At 40.6% G+C, this 19,692-nt stretch overlaps 1 protein-coding gene across 9 annotated transcripts in view; it reads left to right on the plus strand.

Moving 5' to 3' along the window:
• Positions 1-19,692, plus strand: part of DLG2 (discs large MAGUK scaffold protein 2) — a 1,042,746-nt gene that overhangs the window by 210,254 nt on the left and 812,800 nt on the right. The gene's annotated exons all lie outside the window — the stretch shown is intronic.

A 19,692-nucleotide genomic window follows, 5' to 3' on the forward strand; every position in this document is an offset into this window, starting at 1 on the left:
GACTTCTCCTGATTGACTTTGGTCACTTGACTGAAGTAGTTGAGTTAGGAGCACAGACCACTCAGATATGGAAAAGGGAGGGAGGTACAACCTATGGAAGTTCCTCCCTCTTCCCATCAGTTACCAGAACAGCAGAGCAGTCTTCTAATTAAGGTGTCCCAGTTAAATGTCTAAAGAAAGGTGAGTTGGGCCCCAGTGCTTATAGTAACAGATGTTACAGTGTGGCTTGTTCAGGGATAAATCCTCTTTTAACTAGTAGAAGTATGCTAGAAGAACAGTTTTCCAACTAGGACATATAAATGGAGTACTCTGAGCTGTAATAATAACCTAGATCCTTATTAAGTGCCTGTTTTGCATGCTTCATGGCAGCTTCGAGCAGCTGCATGAAAAAATTAGATGTTCTGCTAGGGAACGTGCTATCTGGATTTAGCCTTGAGACTCCAAATACAATTTACCATGTATGTTTGTGATTAATAAGCTATATGCATAGATAACGACCTTCTAATTTACATATTAATAGAATTAGTTATCTTCAGATTATGTACAATCTATTGTGTTAGCTGTGCTTTCTCTTCTTTGGGGCTTATAAAGAATGTATGTGATTGTATGTGTGTGGAATGAGTTTCAAGAGTTTCAGAATTATGGCAGCAGCATGATTTTCACATCCTCATAGGTGACTGCGTAGGGCAGAGCCCTGCATTTATGTGTATAACTTCTCACTTCTGAGTCACTGAAGTTCATTCAAACCCTTACTCCTTTTCCCTCGGTGGGAGTATCTCCTAAACCTAGAGGTTTCCAGATGATTTGTGGGTGGGATAAAGGCTTTCTCCAAGGAGGGTGTTTCCCAGGATGACATTGTAAGAATGTGTCTGATTTTTTTTCTTGCCTCATGGCTTCATGTTGGTGAGTTTCTTTTCTTCCACCTGAGTTCAGTAAGATACTAAGGTTGAGTCAATGGATTAGCTATTCGTCATTCCTCGTAATTCTGCATTAGGTTTATCCAGGAGCCTGGATCTTTCTTGAGTTAAGGGCAAAGAGCTCTACTTTCTACCTGAGATGTACCCACAAAGCCACTTTTCTTCCAGCCAAGGCAACACAGTGTCTCCATGCGTATTTTTGGCTTTCCAAGCTCAAGATATATACTTAAATCAAAAGGTGGTCTAACATACCATATACATTTGTGTATGCTAACCTTTGTGGTGTCCTTTTTTCTTTTTTAGCATGCCTCTAAAGGTAATTACAGCTTGCCTTCCCATCCTGTTCAACACAGAGGCATTTGGCTGTGCTGATCTGGCATTTGTGTTCTGAAGTAGAGCCTTCCAGGGCTAGCAACACAATGTCCTGGATTAAGAGACCCTGCCAAAAAACCATTAGTGTACTGATAAACAAATAGCTTAGTCTGGGTACAGCAAAGTGTTAAGTTTATCCTGTTAAATTTGTTACTTCATTAGCATTGAGTTTGACTATATTTCTATGGCTTAGATAAGTTCTTGTATTAATTCATCAAGGTGGTAAATTGAAAATAGTCATAATATTTGCATTGTACAATATTTGTACTTGTACAGTATTTGAATTGTAAATATTTGTAAAATGTTTTAATGTATTGTAAGAACTCCCAATTCTCCTACCTCCAAAAGGCATTTACGTGGATTATTATTTTACCTTGCTGATATACAAGAGGTGCCTTTCAGTAGTTTCATTTCAAAGTAAATCTCCTGAACTTGCTTGTGCAGACTGTGTTTTAAAATGAGTAGGAGTTCAGACAACAGCCTTAGGGTCTATTTTCTCAGAGCTAGGTATAAGAAATTTCTAGCTTCAACAGCATTGCTGAAGCAGAGTGGAAATATGTGTGTGTGCAAATTTGTGCGTGCTCCTCTGTTACTGATTTCAGAGATGGCCCATCAGTGGCTGAGGGCTGCTTATTAGAATGTAAATTCACTTGGATAGAGGGTTTGCCTCCAATAAAATTGACCGACTCTGTGTTATAAAAGAGTTAGCATGCTTGGACATAGAAATCCAGTCTAGGAAACATTATAACCTATTCTGCATGTGCTTCTATGCTGCTGAGACTTTTTCTTGGCCTGCAGCAATTAAAATGCATTGTGATGGGCTTCAGTCCAAATGAATGGCTGGATTCACGTATGGGGTCCACAGGCCTGTGAAGAGTTAGGAGTCTTCGTGCACTGTAGATGTCTAAACTCCTGTTGTTGAACTTGTTGGTACTGTCAATGCTGTCCACCTCTGAAGAAAACACCTAAGGCTTGATTCATTTGCACCTATGTGACTGCTCAGTGTAACCTGAGGTGCTCTAGCATGCTTATGACCTGCAAGAAGCTGGTAGATCACTTGTACATCTTACGAGAGACCTGTGTGGCACCTACAAGTCAACCAGATTGCCCTAAGGCAGCTCAGATGGCTTTAGACATCTGCTTGGGGAGGACAGAGTGAGAACACCAGTGGCTGGTCATTTCTGCCTGTGACTGACAGGCCTGTGACAGGATGTTACACATTGAACTCACAGCCCGGTAGGAAGGCATGTTATGATACTGATCCATGGAAAACATGTATTTGTCTAATCTGGTAGTTTTGTTTTCAGTCAGCAAAATGAATTAGACTGACTCACCCTGAAGCTGCATAACCACTATATTCAAATCAAAGCCTGGAGTGTCAGGGATCTGGAGAAGTAAGGAAAAGTGCAATTAATCCTTTCAGCAGCAACTAGTTGTGTGATTAAATTGTTTCTTGTTGAAAAGAGCATAATGTAGAATTATACTCTATGCTTTCGACAAAGCTGAACTCTGTAGTCCTAGAGATGAAAGGTGAAGCTTGACTAGGATTTGGGCTGCTTTTGCCATGGTGGAGAAGAGGAAGAACTAGGATGGACATCCAGAGGCATCTATGACAGCCTGTTTCCCTTTGTCTGCTGCTGCCAGGTAAGATGATAGGGGATGGAGAAAAACCAACTGAAAGAACAACCTGATGAAAGAGGTCACTGCTTTGAAGTTGACTGTTGTTACATGTTTCTATCTTTACTTTCATAGAAACATAGAATCATAGAACCATAAAATGGTTTGGATTGGAAGTGACCTTTAAGGACTGTATAGTTCAACCCCCCTGCAATGAGCAGGGACATCTTCAACTTGAACAAACTTCAGCCAGGTTGCTTAGAGCCTCATCCAACCTCACCTCGAATGTTCCCAGAGATGGGGCATCTACCACCTCTCTGGGCAACCCATGTCAGTAAAAAAAAATTCCTTATATCTATTCTAAATCTATCGTCTTTTAGTTCAAAACAATTACCCCCTGTCCTGTCGCTACAGGTCCTACTAAAATGTCTGTCCCCATCTTTCTTATAAGCCCTCTTTAGGCACTGGCAGCTGCTATAAGGTCTCCCCGGAGCCTTCTCTTCTCCAGGCTGAACAACCCCAACTCTCCCAGCCTCTCCTTACAGGAGAGGGGCTTCAGCCCTTCATTCATATTTTTGACCCTCCTCTGGACTCGCTCCAACAGGTCCATGTCTATCCTTTACTGAGGACCCCAGAGCTGAGCACGGCACTGCAGGTGGGGTCTCACCAGAGCAGAGGGGCAGAACCACCTCCCTCAGCCTGCTGGCCAGGCTGCTTCTGATACAGCACAGGGTATGGCTGGGCTTCTTCCACTTCTCTCTTTGATCGTTTAAATTTCTTTTGTTCATTATCCAGGGATTTGATAGGGAAACCATACCACACAAGGCTCAAAATTTTAGTTCACTTGGCCACAGCCCCAGGAATCATCTTTTGCCTTCTAGAAGGCATTTTTCCTCCATCTCTGCTAGCCCAGTTGCCAGCTGCAGCTGTTTTACAGTTTATTATTAATCGGGAAAGTAGTTGGGGGTTCTTCCTTCATAAGAGGGATCTTCAGGACGACAGACAAAGGGCTCAAGTCCCCTTGGATTAGCAAAAGGAGATGAGTTCCCGGATACTTTGAAAGACAAAAATGGAGATTATTTCAATCTTTATCTTGCTTCAAGCGTTACAAGTACAGGGGAATGGTGAGACCGTGTCAGACTAGCCTTTCAGTATAGACAGTGGCTTCAGGAAGAAAAGAGCATTCCTCACTTCATATGGAGACATTTTCTGCCCTCAACTGGTTACTTATCTCATTCGCTCTGTCACCAGATTGCAGGGAAGGGATCTTAATACAGGTCTTAGGGCATGTCTGTATGCTTATGTATATGCTGCCGTACCCTTGTTCAGGCTGCTGGTGAGCGAATCAGTGTTTGGCTGCATTAGGACAGCATTATGCCCAGAAGCTTTACATGTGGTTTCTGGAAAAGATTTGAAATGCTGTTTAGCCCTCAGCCAGGACTAAATTCCGTATCATTTGTCTGCTGCCACAGCGTGGGCTCCCTGCACCGGGAACTATTACTTTACTGTCTTCCCTTCTGTCTGGTGTGCTCCAGGTGCCACCACAGTAGGAATATTACTCAGTGGGCAGCACATTATGAGTTTCACAGGGAGAATGTATCCCACTTACAGCCTAGTTTAAGATTAATGGAAGAAGGTAGCACCTCCTGCCCAACTGGGAGGAGAGAATCATCTGAAAGAAAGCAAAATCATAACTCATGTGAAACATTGACAAAACGGGCTATCAGAACCAGCCAGGAAGAGGTAATGGAGGAGAGAAAGGTCTATGACCTTGCTGACTGTGGGGCACAGAGAGCTCTGAGCTAGCACTGACCTGAGCAGGCAGTCCAGATGGTGCAAAGGTGCAGGTCAGTGCTGCACAGATATAACCAGGTTGGCTCTGGAAGCTATTTTGCTTTTTTTATGTGGCATCATACCTGAGCCACCTGTATGTCCGGGACCGAGCTAACTTCCTTGGAAACAGCTTAGGTATTTTCACACTGCACTTCACAAGTCATAAAGGCAGAGGGTTGAAATGGCATTGGATTCATCTCCACTCCTAGTACAGATGATACATGTAGGTGTAATCAACAGCTGGTTTCATTAAGCATTTCACAGAGGGCAGACAAGATTGTTGTTGTTTTGTTTTGTGTTTTTTTTTTTTTTTTGTTTTGTTTGCTTTGGTTTTTTTTTGGTAAGAGTACAAAAATAGTTCAGAATTTGGGATTTCACTGTAATGCTGAGATTCGTTTCAGGTAGATTTTGCTGAGTTTTGCTCTTGAATATCACTCTGATGTTAAAGAAAATCTTTAGACATTGCCTGTTCTTCCTGCCATATGGCAGTCTATAGGAAAATGGAAAAAAGTGTTACGGTAAGTTAACTGCATAGTGGAGTTGTAATCACAGGAATCCTGTCACCTCCAGTGTTATGACCCTTGATTAATCTTTATAACACAAAGAAAATATGTACTAATGAGTTTGTTTATTAGCATTTATATAATTTTATAGTTGCGTTTAATTCTTAGAATGATAATTGCTATCTGTGATTAATCCCTCTCATGCTGAAAAGTTTTTACTGGCGGCTATGTCTTCAAGACTTTGTGTTGATTCGCATGTAATTTAAGTTGACAAGAACTCCAGCAGCATAAAAGGGAACAAAGAGCCTAGTTTCAAGGTCTAATTTAGTTGTGGCTTCTGTATAGCTGATGCAGGACTGACTGGCTGTATTTTGATGGTAATATTAAATCTCACCACTCCCTGAATGAGGACTGAAGTAATTAGCAGGGCTTAGTGCCAGAAGGCAATGCAATTCACCATGGCTGAACCTAATTCAAGATTTATGGACCAAGGATTACAGTTATTTGCAGGTTTTTAGACTACTGATTTTTCTGCTTTGAAGGCATTCTGACAACCTGCCTATTTTCTTATAGATGTTCTGTTTAATATATACAGTTCCTACTTGCGTTCTTAACTGAGACTTCTGCAGGCTTTTATATTGTGATGTGGGGAGGATCTCAGAAGTTCCAGTTATCTGTTCTTTGAAATGAATGCCCTGATTCTCAGTTTTCTTTTGTGATGGCAAGGGAAAGTGGAGGCAGCAACGTAAGTTCATAGAAAGCCTTAATTTTTTCACTATTTCATAGCATAGTGTATACTGTATAATTGTTATCAGCAATTTAAAAGTACTTCCCGTAGTTTCCAGAGCTAGTGGGAGTGAGGTATTCAATCTGGAGTTGGCAGAGCCCCTGGGTTAGACTGCAGGTTAAAAAGATTGAGTCTATATGCTCTATGTGCATAAATTATATACACTAAAGTCTATACTAGAATCTATAGAGCCCTGACTCTGCTCCAGTGGAGGGGTGTCACTGCTCAGTTTAGTTTAGTGGCATCCAGAATTCCTGCTCCTGGGGATCTCTGGGCCTTTTATGTGAACTGAATGAAGACATGAAATTTTGCAGTTTCCCACTAAAATATTTTTGCAAAGTATATAATTCTAGGAATAACAAGAAAACTTCATTCAAGCACCTTGTTTTGTCATTTGTAATATAATTATCTAGATTAATATAATAAGGAAGGCTTTGATATTTCTCCAAAGATCAAGAGAAATTGAAATGATGCCTTTACACTTTTGAAAAGCATACTGTTTGTTCATTTTTTTTGTGGAAAGCATGGAGGAAGTAAAGACATTTGCATAGAACATTTTTGTTTTGTTTAATCACCCAAAGCTTAAGGACTACATCCTTATCCTGAAAAGAATAAAGCTGAAAAGCTTTGCTTAAATGGCTCTGTGGTGTAGATGCTGGTTAACAGAAGGAAGGTAAAGGCAGCATTTTACCTGTTTGTGACGTTAATTTGTAGCCGCTAATGATTTTACTCCCACATAGTTTACATAGGTAACTACTCAAACATACAACTAAAAATGAACAAAGAGTATGATGTGTATGTGCACCTTTCAGGGATATTAAAGGCATTTCCATCACCCATGGATTTGGGATTGCTTGTGTGATAATCTCTCCACCAGTTAGATGTGCATGTGCAGTACGGGGCAATTTTCAGATGTGAGACAGCAGCAGATTGAGGCTTTGCTCTATTCCATGTGAAATATTCCTTTGGCTCATCTTTGGGAGCATGACTTGGTGTCTGGTTAGTTGCTTAGTCTGATACCTAAATCGTGAAAGATGCATCAGGTCAGGACATCCTTATATGTAAAGTGCCAAAGCTTTTATTTATTTAGCATGAGATAATGCTAATAGCATTTAGCTCAGAACAAGCGGGGAGCGGGAAAGCCTGTAGGGAATTTCTACGGTTCTGTGTTGCTCTGCAGAGGAACCTCCCTGCCTTCCCACTTTAAAGAGATGAAGTGCACATCCCATTATTTATTTGGCCAGCTAGGATTTTTGGTGTGAAACAGCTCAGTGGGAGGCTGTGGTTTGGATTAACTCACACGTAGAGGGTAGAGGGGTATCCTCATAAGAACTTGTTGGGACTATAGCAATTTTGAAAAGTCTCTTTGAAATGCAATATACCTGTTAGAAAAAAAAAATAATAATTTGCAAGTCCAAGATGAAATTTCCAGTCCAAGGCAAAGAGAAAAGTGTATGCCATTAAGGTAGAAATTTCTCTGTAGCTGGTCCAAGTCAAGCAGAGCAGGCTGTAAACATGGGTTTGCAGCCAGGATACTTAGAACGAGTAGCCTATGCACCAGCTATTTCGGGGATCTTTCTTCTTTCTATTTCTCTTTCTTTTAATAAAAACTTCAGTTTTGCAAAATTTATACAACTAGAGGACAAGCCCTGCCTTCCCTGCTACCACCACCTGAAGGCGTTTCATCTTCCCTTTCACCCAGCTGCAAAGCTGCCTGCTGAATATCTGTCACTGTAAATCTTGGTCCTAACAGTTTGTTTGTGTTTTTTTTTTTTTTTTTTCTAAAGGCTGTTAAGTAATTACAGTGAGTTTATACCCGATTATGGTGCTAACGACCCAGATTCACCTGACCTGACTTTTGCCTTCAATGGTAGGAGCACACGGTCCACAATTACGACTCCCTCAAAAGCTGGTGCAAAGGGAAAACTGCTTCCAAAGGCTGATTAAAGCTATCCCAAACCAGTTACTACCAAGGAAGCCCGCCTTCATACTGCCGACAGAGACAGCCTAGGACTCTAGCTTAATTTAGAGTCCTAACTTTTAGACATAGAACTCTAGATGAGGTTTCTCCCAAACCACGGTTTCCCAAGAGAGGAAAAACTCTTTAAACTGGCAGAGAAGGGCATTGCAGGGCACATAAGTAGCAGATTATTCTAAATTTAGACTGGAGATCAAGCTAGCTGATTTAATACTCCTGAGTAGTTGGGATGTATACTAAGCATAGTAATCAAAAAAATAGCCGTATTACACAAGCACAAGAAGGAGTTTGGGAATTGATTTATAGATGCTTAATGGGCAAAATGTTGAAATTAACATAAGGAGTTAATAAGGTCTTGTAGAGGATCTGCCAACTAACATTTCCAACACAGTTAAACATACAGAGCACTGCAGTGTTTAAACCTTAGTGCCAGGGTTTGAGAGCTTTATGACTGAGACGCAGCCCTCCTCCTCAGCTGTCCCCTTCCCTGAGGCTAGGAGAAGTGAAGTTGAAGAAAACCATGGATGTATATCCTGCTTTTTCTACAGAAAATTATTTTTAAAATATTTTTAAATTATTTTGCCCTCATCTGTCATGTCCAGCCCATGGCTTGCAAAGAATTCAAAATAATGCAAATAACCAGTACAAGGGGGACCTGCAAGGAAGCCGGAGAGGGACTTTTTGCAAGGGCCTGCGGTGACAGGACAAGGGGGAATGGCTTTAAACTGAGAGTGGGGAGATTTAGATTCGATATTAGGAAGGAATTCTTTACTGTGGAGATGGCGAGGTGCTGGCCCAGGCTGTCCAGAGCAGCTGTGGGTGCCCCATCCCTGGCAGGGCTCAAGGCCAGGCTGGACGGGGCTGGGAGCAGCCTGGGCTGGGGGGAGGGGGCCCTGCCCATGGCAGGGGGGTGGGACTGGCTGGTCTTGAAGGTCCCTTCCAACCCAAACCATTCTGTGATTCTATGATAATTTAAAAAAAAAAAATAAATAAATTGTAGAAAGGTAATTTGTGGAGAAACCTTGGATAATCTATTTTATCTAATGAACAAATCGTGTGTTTGAAAAACAGTTTTCCATTTAAAAAAATGAGTGTTGAACTAAGCTTTTTAAAAAAATCTCTAAATATTGTCTTGATTCTTTCTGTTAATGATAAAACAGGTGACTTAAATATCTCAGACGATTCTAGCTGTGTTGGCCCACTGCTAGCTTTTAAGGACATTCTTGGCTAACAATATGAATCAGCTATGTATTTCTTCTGTACTCTAACATTAAGAGAACAAAAGTTCCTTAGTTCTCTGTAATTCTTTCCTGCGGGTTTATGTCTGTATCTAGCATTTCAGCATTTAGCCTGAATGTGCTTTTGTACCTCTGTGTGTAAAAGAAGATGAGCAAATTATACACTGTGTCTTAACTCTGCTTTCCATGTTTCCCTGGCTCTAGCATCCCTACAACCCCGTGTATAAGAAGCGTCATCTTGCATTTGTGTTGAAGTAATTAGTGCACTGAACTATGAAAGGCTGGGAGCTTATTTAAAATTAATTCTATCAAAATAGCATCTTGCTGCAGTGAGGAGGCAGATTGTTGTATCTTGAAATGTATTTAGCTGAAGTGAAAGAAAAATAGTGTTTCTAGCTGCATTCCTTTACCTACAAACAAAATGCTGTATTCTTCATGAATGCAGACTGTTTTTTTAAACAGCACAACAGGCTTCAAGATTTTATGCATCTTGTCTTAGAGACTCTGGGTTGCATTCTGAACACTTTGAAATCAGTGCTAGAATTCCCATTGTGCAGTATGCTTTAAAAGAGTAATAAATAGTCATGGTCATGGAGGATAAAAATGTATCTATCAATAAGCCATCCCAAGAATTAATGGGATTTTAATGGGATTGACCTGATATACCGACTTTATACTGTCCTCTTCATGGGAAGTATGGTTTATTTTACAATTGGAAATATGTGTATGTGGGATCTGGTGATCAAATGAACTTGGCACCTGCAACTGGAGCCTGTAAAAACAGCTTCAGCTTCTCTAATGTGGCTTTCTACTCAGCCATATATTGTACAGTGAGAGCTGCTGGGTGCTGCAGGCTTTTGAAAACCTGGTCTTAATTGCAGGAGGATTTGGAAGAAGATCTGTTTGTAGAAGTGAAATACAAGAGAATGAGTAATCTCCATTGAAGTCTATGAGAATTGCTCCTCCACAGTATTGACAACTGGGAGAACCACCTGAAAAGTTTTACAGCTGAAGCAAAATACGCCTGATGTCTCAATGTTTTTACAGGCAAGGGGGAAATAGTCCTTATTTTTCTACTTTATCTGTAGGCAAAGCTAGCAGGTGTATTTCAAAGGTGATCTGTCTTTTTATTATGTTTTATCTTGTGCCTGGTTTTCGACAACTCACATCTCCTAAATGGATATGTGCTATCCATCACAGTCTTACAGAGCTGGGTAAGCAGTTCCATTATTCATCGGCCTTATTTTTATATAGTACTATGGAAATGAGTACAGGTTTGTTTTTTAACCTGCCCAGTCTCTTAAACAAAATGGGAGCCAGGAATAAGAAGAGAGAGAATGTATGTTTACTTCTTGCTCTAGAAATGTATGCTCTAGAAATGTATGCTCCCTGGACGCAGTACCAACAATCTGATCTTGTCACATATTCACTCCCTTTCAGTGTAAGTGCCTCAGTTCCTCAAGACTTGAGCAAGCTCTGAAGGCATAAAGCAGCTCGCAATATCAAGCCTAGAGCATCTAGCAGCACGTATTTATTTATTTGTCCATTTGTTCCATTTCTCAACATTAATTTATAAGCCTGGGGACTTCTTGCGTAAGGGAGAAGTCACAAAATAAATATAGGGCTAGATGTTGATTCTTTCCCTCTTTTAGCCATCTGACTCTGCAAACCTCTCTTTCTGGCTTGTGTCAGACGCTTTTTGGAGAGCTAAGCATTTCTGCAAAGCTCTGTGCTTTTTCTCTACCTGCTGCTGGCATTTTCTGACCTGAAGTTCATATGATCTCTCAGAGCAAGGAGCAGTTCTCAGCAATATCGTTTTGAAGATACCAAATGGGCTCATCGGAAAGGGGGCCAGCGAGCACAGCAGCATGGGTGGTAGTGTGGGTCCGTGTTTAGGGACTAAGAACCAAATATGTAACAGGGAGCAAACCAAGCTGTTGGGCAGGTGCACTTGGTATAGATCACACCTTGGGATCATCTTTACTATAAGGTTACTCTTTGCTTGGAACTTTTGAAATTTTGGTTTGTAAGCACAAGTATAAGCTTGAATAATGTAGTAAGAAGAGTCTGATGTCGTTCTGCCCTTGCTCCTGCACCAAGTTCCTGACTGCAAATTTCTGCCATGCAGCAGATTTTCTCTTTACTGAAGTGTCTTAAGCCATACTAGGACTTAGCACTGCTTTAAACGAGTGCTTCCTTCGAAGTTAACTGTTACAATCATTCATTTACTGCAAATAACTTAAGACTATATTAAGGTAATAAAAGGAGCATTTTGCCCAGAGGCTTTTGTTCACACTGAGTTTTCCATCTGCAGATGCAGCAAGACTTCCTTTGAACTATGGCTCTGAAAAGTCGGTCAGACCCATCCTTAATGGTGATGTGTGATTCTCCATAACTTCAGTTACTGACAAGAGGGATTAGGATTTCTTGTTACATTCATAGCCACTCGCTTCATAAATATTTTATTGCATAGCTATACATTTTTCATATACATTACTTTAGTTGCATTACAGTTTAGTAATTTACTGTATTATGTGTTTAAGAAATTCATTTACATTCTTCCAAGTCTCTGGCTTTTCAATCATATTATCTTTGCATTTCTTTAGATTTGCCTTCAGGCTGGCAGAACAACACAATGCTCTTATTTGACCTCCAGTCTTTAAAATAATCACCATCGCTTTATAGTATTGGCTTCCTTTTTTTCAATGATTTTGAAAACGCTGTTAGCGACATACAATAACATTAGTGGGTTTCATGCTTCCATTTCTAAAAGAGATTAAATCTTTTTGAGCAACAGATTATGGCTGTTCATGTTCTCCAAATCCATGAGATGGTAGAGTTCCTGGAGAGTGAATATAACACCAACTGCTTTAGACCTTGCCAATAAACCTAATTTTGACTAAATTACCTATGCCATTCCATATCTCTCTGGCAGGCTTACAGTTGCATGTACCAAGATGGAAGTTATTTCTCTTAGAAGTCAGGCCCTTGACAGAGCATGCAGAACTTACCGCTTGTTTGTAGTAGCTAGTATTAAACAGCCTTAAGAATTATTTTGTTCGTATTTTGTGAATAGTAGCAGTTTGTGCCAAAAGCAGAGCGAACTGGCTCCTACAGTAAGCTACGCTACTACTCTCCCAGTGCCAGATAGTTGATGGCAGCTCCTGATTTATTTTTTTTAAACATTGTCCTTTGTATAAATAAAACTCACAAAGCCAGATTCAGGCACAACCCCTCCTAGGTTGCATTCCAGCTTGACAACTAGATTCAGAGTGTAATTATTCAGAATATTTCATGTTAGATCTTTTCTTGAGTAAAATTTTTCCAGCATAACTTTATTTAGTAACAATAAGAAATAGTTAACCTTTTAATATTTATGCAGTGTTACAATAATTTTTATGAGTAGCTGCATTGTTGAATTTTCCTGATATTCATGCAGTAAACTCCTAGAAATTACCGTTTTTTAATGTTAAGATCAAAACCATTTCATTTGGGAAGAAAAGGCCAATTGCATTAGAAAATCTAGCTATCACCCAAGGGAAACAACACACTTGTAATTTTAAATTCATTTTGATCTGCCTTCTATTGAGACCAACCCTATGCTCAAATCACTGACAACTGGTCTAAATCAGGGTGGCTGCCAAATTTTCACTGGGCCATGAGTCACAGGACACACACTGCTCGGTCTAGTGGGAAGAAGGAAGGCCGGAGGGAAAGAATATGGTAGGACCCAGTAGGTCCTATCATTCCATTGCCTGCAGGAGCTGGGTTAGGTGTGCGGTGATTTCCAGGGGGATGCCAGTGCCTGTGGCAGATGCTGCCTTGCTTCCTTCTGCTGCTGGGGCATGTTCTGCCTACACAGCCCTTCCCCATCACAGCCAGCGTGGTGGGACTGGTGACCAGTCAGCTGCTTGTGAGCTGCCACAGTGCAGCTACCCAGTGTTTGTAGGGTGGACCTTGCTGTTGACAACTTGCAGAGGTCTATTTTTCTGAGATTTTACAAAGCAGTTAACCTTGATCTGTTCACAGCCTCAGAGAGAATTCCCATTAGATCTTGGGTCACGAACCGGCAGCGGTATTGATAGCAGTCCTTATGGGCAGGATTAAAGGCCAATGTGTGCCACTCTGTTCCTTCTTTTTCTCTACCTTCACCCAAACCATAGATGAAATTCTAGGTTAAGGAGGGCATTGCTTTGCCTCCACTCAGAAACAGTGAATACAGAGAATCACACTTTTCCAGCCCAAAATAAACCATCTTTCAGCCAGCCCAGCCCTCCTGTGAAGAAGCAGGGAAGACAGAGCTGGGGAAACACACAGAAGCGATTAAGGGTGTCATCCGTGTCTGTAAAGTAGGTTGGCTGTAATCAGGGGAAGGCAGCACCCTCTGCTCAATCTGCTGCCAGAAACTATCAAAAATGTTTAAGTGGCTCCAAAGCAGCCGATGCACTCAGACCGGCTAATCCTGGAAGGTGTCATTTCCCAGGCCCCTAAACCAGCTTGAGCCGTGGTTGAAATGCACTGCTGCTGGGTGGCCATCGCACCACAGGGCTCCCCCCGTCAGCCCCGTCGCACCAGCCCTTGGCCCGGTTGGTGCAGCTGCACAGGGAGTCAGCCTTGCAAACCAATTTGGGTGGAAGCTTTTCTTTTTATTTTTACTTTGTTCTTTCCAGCCAGATCAGTGCCCAGCCCAGCCTGCTGCTGAGGCACACGGACACTTGCGAGAGCGCGGCGAGGTACGGGGGTGGACCAGGCTGTTTAATCTGGTGTTGCTGAATGTGAACCGTGTTCTGAGCGAACCTGGCCCATTAGCTAGAAAATACACGGGAGTCTGGCAGATCCTCTTGGGATCAGAGAGAACACTTGGGTTTCTAAAAGCCAAAATCTCCCCTGAATATGCCAAGCTGTCCCACCCTTATGCATTATTTAAAAAAAGCTTTGCACTGCTTTGTAACATTCATTTCTGTTTTATCCTTTCTCTGAGCTTCACACATATTTTTGAAATATCAGGCAATCTGGTTTCCATTCACAGTTTGAACTTTAGTGTTGAGAAGTGATTTTCAATAATCACCCGACATCAATAGATAACAGTATGGTACAGCTAGAGCAGATCACATCTTTGGCCTTCTCTTTCTGTGATTTTTTAAATAATTGGCATTTCTAGAACAGTATCCTAATCTGCCAAATGTTTCATTTCTTTAACAAAAAGCCTCCTAGAGATAATGTCCAGCTTCCCGAATAAACTCACCTATAAATACAGTACAGCTGGAGAAAAGTTACTTCAAAAAAAATCAGCTGAAGGTTAAAGCTGTTCGTTTTATCATGGAAAACATTTTTCACAATAGTCAAACTATATCTGAGGTGTCTGTATTCATGGTACCTGGTAATGTATTGGCTATGTTCTGCAGCTGTAAAAGCTGAGGCAGATGAAAAGTAACTCAGCTGAAATGCAACCGGCCCAGAAATTTTTTTCAACCAGCTGTGATATTTGTTAGCTTGAGTCTTCATTAAGTGTAGACTCGAGCCTGCCTCTGGGGATCAATATAGCAAGCTCTGTGGAGAGCGAGCACCTAACATTTAAACTGGTGAGCACAGAATCGCAGGTGAAGGTCGCTTGACTCACTGAAGTCTTCCCCACACCATCCCACAGGGCTGGTTCTGCTGTCAGTCTCACAGACAAATCTGATTTTAAATATTGCTTTTCTTCCACTGTTTTTTAATGCATTTTACCGGTGTTGTGGTGGTAGTTTTTCTGAACAGGAGTCAGCATTAATAAATTATATTTACGAGCATCATTACATCTTTTAACACCAGATGTAAGATATGCCACACATACCATATACACATGCTACGTACATGCATATAATGCATACACATATGAGTAACACTTAATAATAATGTTATAAACACTGCAGAATGGATTAAGGTACAGAGATTTCTGAGCTTACTACTGCAAACCAGCCATGCAGAGAAGGGAGATTTAGCTCCCAGACCTGAGTAGCTGAGTGAGGTATAGCTTGGCTGAAGGGTTCATTAGAGGGTGCAGCACAGCACCAGCACAGTGATGTTCTGGAGATCTCTGCACTGACATAATGATATTACTTCTCGTTCTGAATTACCTCAATGCCTGCTAACTCAGCATGTTTGTCCTACTGTTTGTTACAGACCTGCCTTCCCCATTCTAGGAATTGTATTTGTGTAGTTTCAACTAGAGGAAAGATATTTTTTTAAAAAAAGTAGCTATGACTGTTGCTGATAGTGCAGCACTTAACGTAATGCCTTCCTTGGCTGGGAATCTCAAGTGAGCAGAATCCCAGAGCGGAGGGAGGCAGTGGGGAAGGTGGAGAAAGCCTTCAGCTCTTTTGCAAACCGCAGAAGCAAAGGACAAAAAGAAAAGCAAAACTTACTCGGTAAAAGGCAACCCAACAAAAAGAAGCACTGCGTTACCATTCTGTAATAGCAATGGCAAATTATTCTCCTTTCCCTCTCCTCAAAAAGTCTGGAAATAAAACATGATGCAGAGAGGAATCCAGTAGGACTGTGGGAAGAGTTGGAAATTCCCAGTTTAGTGCATGGGGAGTCATGTGCATGATTATCCTGTGGGCTCCTCCTGGCATGTAGGGGCACCTATGGCTCTCTCAGGTGAGCTTCTCACCCACTGAAGCTTCCATGGCTCCCTGCAGCAACCCAGCCAAGCAGAAAAGTTCATCCACAAGACTTTTATAGGTCACCTGGTGGTGGGACTGCTGTTTCCAAATGGCCTTAGTGCTAGTGAAGAGAAATAAATGTAGGAAGGTTCTGCCTGGAAGAATGAAAGGGAATGGCCCATGTGTAGGACCTCCTCCTCATCCATTTGCCAGAAAGATGGCTTTTTGGGAGTAGGCATACCCGAAAAAGATAGGACATTGACCACAAGTAGGAAACAGAGAGAGATTTAGATGAACTCCAAGGATGCATAAAAGTAGCAAACCAGACCAAAAGTATGTATGTTTCTAAAGAAGATCTAAAAATGGAAGGGAAAACTGGGTGTTGGAAGAGAGCCCTAACAGGCATAGTACAAACCTTGGTGCAAAAAGTATAAAAAAGACATAAAATCATGTCAGATAAATAAGACTTATTAACAAGTAACGTAAGAATCATCTGGTTAGGACTGAAATGGATGAATTTCCATGGCTAAACAGAAAAGTATAGCATTGCTATAGTACCACCACTCACCTGCTTCTCCTATTCTCCCACCTCAGGCATCTGCTGTGGGGCTGGTGCCCCATGAGTCTGCAGGATCGGAGCTGGAGGCACCTTCAGTTTAAGGCAGCACAGCTCTCTTCCGGTTATGACTTTGTGGGACTCCACAAATGACTAATGAGAAAAAATATAGATCATGGACTATATTCCAAAAGGGGCTACGTATCACAGGTTCTTCATAAAATGCACTCAGGCTGCAGGAGTACAGAACCTATAAATTATGAATGAATAGATTGCAGTTCCATTATTTACAGTAAAAAATGTGCTCTGTAAGTATGCATAAAATAGCAATGAATAAAGGAAGCTAGGGGGAAGGCAATCCCCAGGCTGAGAAAAATAGAAAGGAGCTAGTGATAGGGAAGGGCCTTCCCTGGATATTTTTAACAAGAGACTGGACATCTTATTTTGTTGTGCCCCGAGGAGCATGACCTAGTCACTTCTGTGAGACAGGGTAGGTCATCCAGTAGGCATTTTCCACTTCAGAGCCTCACAATTCTGTTAAACCAGGAGAGAAATGGTTACCTTTAGGGGTATGATGGTGGATGAAATGGCTCCTGTGATGTGTGCTCCTCCCTGATAAGACTCTTGGCATGCTGTTTCCCAAGGGAGTTCACAATAGACACTTTTAAACAGATTAGGTATGGAAAGCATAGAATCGTTTAGGTTGGAAATGACGTTTAAGAACATTGAGTCCAACCATTAACCCAGCACTGCCGAGTCCACCACTAAACATACAAGAAGTGTGGACAATTGCTTTCTGGAATAAGGTTGCAGTTAAACATTTATGTCAGTATTAGCTAGAGATTACCCACAGGCAACACAGCAGAAATAAGCCTTCAGGGAGATCTTCATCAAAGAGACGGCACAAATCTGGTGACTAAATTTGTGGCCAAAATAGTCAGTGAGGAAACCGAAAGGTCATCCTATGCTCTGCTGACAAACTGGCTGGTCAAGATTGGCATGGGAAGAAAAGCAGAGGCCGGTGGAGGGTGATAAATAAGAACAGAACTCCACAGGGCTTTGAGAGAGGCTTGCATGTAAAGAGTTAAGGGAGAAACTCAAGGGAATGAGCAACGTAATTAAAGCAATAAGCAAAAAATGTGGTGCTAGCAGATGCATTTTTCAGACCTGGAGGATAAAATGGGAGGTCAGAGAAGAGGATGCTGCAGCAGTCAGGAGCTCACACCGAAATGTAACTCTAAAAATGGGTAAAGACAGTGAATTTCAGTAAGTCTAGGAAGTCAGGCAAAATGACTCGAAAGAAAAATTAGTTACAAGTTCTTTTTAAAATGATGGAATAATATGTCCCAATATTTTTACTTGAAAAATATTTTTGTCTTGATCCACATATTGAATCATTGTTCTGAAAATTATTTGGAGTCTGCAATTTTGCTTACCATAATCACACCCACCTATTGAGATCAAGTAGGTTTAAGTGGACTTGGAAGAAGAAATCCACTTAATGATGTTTACAGAGACTAAGGAAGATCTAGGAGTATTCAGGGATAATTTCAGTAAATATGGAGATCAAATGGGCTTTGGTTAAATAATCTGAGCTGAAACTCTGTATTGCTGTTGTATTCCTAAAATGTGGAAGGATACAACTATTTGTTTTCCCATAAGAACTGTAAACCTCATTTCCTAATATTCAGCTTTAAAATTATAACAAAAAAATTTGACTTCTAATGTGCCAGCATAGCTTTTCCTTATGATTTTGCAAATTCTATTAGTTCTGCTCTATGGCAAGAGTAAGAGAAAAGCTGGTAAGCTGATGTCATAATATGCTGTCTCTGCCAGATTGTCATAGTTGTACTGCAGTAAAAGAAAATCAGTCGTTGATTTGTGAGGTTACCAGTCTTTTCAATTTACACTGATAACAAAAGAAAAAATAATGAAAGGAATAAAAAAATCAAAACAGTAAAAACCCTAGACTGACTTTAAAATTGCACAGTGAATTCCATATAGAGATGAAAACATATGTTAACTCAGCAAACAACATCACTGCAAGGGTTTAGTTGCTAACTTTTTTCTTATGTTTTCCTTAACCTTGTTTTATCTGATACCATTATACTTTAGGCATTTCTATAACTATAGAACTAGTTTTATGTTTAGTTGTAGCTCCTGCTTTCTTAGCCAAAAAGAAAATGCTGCATATAGTTTAGACCAAGGAGGCTGAAGAAAAAAATGCATTTATTATAAATAATGTAACAGGAATAATAGTTTCTCTCACTTTCAAAGGCCCATCTTGTTTTCTTTCCAACAGTACAATTTTTTTAGTTTATTTACAATTTAAATGAAGAGTGTTTCATAATTTCTAACCAGTAGCTACTCCATTTTGCTACATATTGTATCCAAGGAGGAAAGATTAGTATCTGGACAGAGAAGGCGGATCAGAGGTTCAAAAAACTTTTAGTTGTGATGTAGAACAATTGGTAGGATTAGAATAAGGAAGTTATGGTAAACTCTGACAAAATCCTTTCCTTTTAATAATTTTTTTTAGATGAGTTATAGAAGGGACAACGTAGGTGGGAAGGGAACTGCAGGAGCAGTGAATTAATGGGAGCAGAGAAAGGAGCAAATGCATGGCATATCTGTTGCTAGTCACCTGGAGGACTTTTCCAAATTATATACTGCAGGACTTGCCTGAATTATAACTAAGCTAATAATTCATACCTGGTAACCGAGACACAAGAAGAGATTCTCTGAGTTTTCCTAGCACAGTGAAATTTTCCCACTTACTTCCTAATCTAGGAAGGGTTTGCTCTGTTCTTACTGGTATGAAATAGTAGAAGAGGGTTGCTGCTATTAGATCAAGAGAAAGGGGAACAATTCACTTGTACAAAACATTTCCACTGCTTCCTCGGTATCCTTCTGCAGACTGTTGTGTAACCATTGACTTTTATTTAGAAAAAATTGAATGAAAAATATCATTTAACATGTTATCTGCTTCCTCTGGTTCTATGAATTCATCCCTTCTTGCAGTTTCCACCTACATTTTCCCTATATTCAGAAAACCCATTATATATAGTTGTTCAGTCTCTAAACAAAGACATAAGGAAATTTGTCCAATTTGGAAGGGTTATGCTCTTGGAAATCAAGAAAATCAAGGTCAGTTCTACTTAAAAACACCTTTTAGGAGAGCATTAACTAATGTTTATCCAATACTTTTATCCAGCATAATTTTAAAGCTACGCTTATTTTGGTTATA

Source organism: Falco naumanni, chromosome 2 (assembly GCF_017639655.2).
Source record: "Falco naumanni isolate bFalNau1 chromosome 2, bFalNau1.pat, whole genome shotgun sequence".
Taxonomy (NCBI): domain Eukaryota; kingdom Metazoa; phylum Chordata; class Aves; order Falconiformes; family Falconidae; genus Falco; species Falco naumanni.